The sequence below is a fragment of the Solanum tuberosum genome, unplaced genomic scaffold (assembly GCF_000226075.1).
Source record: "Solanum tuberosum cultivar DM 1-3 516 R44 unplaced genomic scaffold, SolTub_3.0 scf00220, whole genome shotgun sequence".
Taxonomy (NCBI): Eukaryota; Viridiplantae; Streptophyta; class Magnoliopsida; order Solanales; family Solanaceae; genus Solanum; species Solanum tuberosum.
Window position 1 is genome coordinate 1010763 of NW_006239148.1, and position 1253 is coordinate 1012015.

Here is a 1253-nt window from a genome sequence, read left to right on the forward strand (position 1 = left end):
TGAGTTGAATATCTTATCCTTGAGTACTTCTGTGTTGAGTAAGTTTGAGTAGTTTTGATTATCTTTGAGTATTCCTTAAGTTGAATAAGTTTGAGAAGAGGTAAGTATGTTTCCTTTTTATCAAGTTTCAAGCTTATGTTTATGTTTTAGAATTCCTCTTACATGCTCGTACATTCCACGTACTGAGCCATTTGGCCTGCATCTTCTCATGATGCAAACACAGGTATTAAGGATCATCAACAGGAGCTTCGTTGATACATCCGAGAGTTCGAGTTAGCTATGGTGAGCCTCCTTGCTTCCGGAGGATTTTCATTTACCTTTCAGTTATATCAGTTGTTAGGATGTCTGGGTCTTGTCCCGACTTCTATCTTTATCAGCTAGAGGCTTCATAGATGGTCAGTAAAGTTGAGAAGTCTGTATTAATCATTTATTTTATTAAATGTTTTAAAGACTTAAGTTGCCCATTTTGGGGTGAGTTAAATATATTATATTATTAAGAGTTTTCTTTGGATTTAAAGTTTGTATTTAAGTTTTATGAACTCTTATTTAAGTTTTAAGCTCTTACATGCTTAAGTTAGTCTTCCGCTTGTAGTTAGCCAGGATGAGGATTCGCTTGGGGACCAGCAATGGTCTTCGAGTGCCGGCCACGTCCAGGGTGTAGACTCGGGTCGTGACAAAGGTGATTTAGAAGGTTTTATCAAACCCTTTTGTAATAAATTACCAATTTCTCTCTTGCAGAATTCAACTAATTCAGCATTCATCTGACGAGACAAGACTTCGTAGGAATATTATCCACAGAGAAATTATCTTCATATGGAAGAGTAACAATATGCTTTTTTCGATTCCAAAAAGCACTAGGATGATCAACACAAATATCAACAATAATTTGTTCAGAAATCAATTTAATTTTTTCCTGTACTTTGGTAGATTTTAAAGTATCAAATATATTCATGCTTAACATTTCAAGTTGTAATGAATCAACATGCTTTTGTTTCATATTAATAAAAGCATTAATATCACAGGAAATAGGATTAGTGATAAAAGTATAACTAATATCTTTGTCTTTATAAGTAGCAGAAAAACCTTTAGCAGTTAGACTGGTAAAAGGATAAATAACATTTATAAACGGAGTTCCAAGTATAATTGGAGGGTATAACTGATTTTTAACCAAGATAAAGAAATGCGGAATGAAAACTTTATTTTGGCAAATACACGTATTAGGCAATTTATACTTTATATCTAAAGCATGTCCA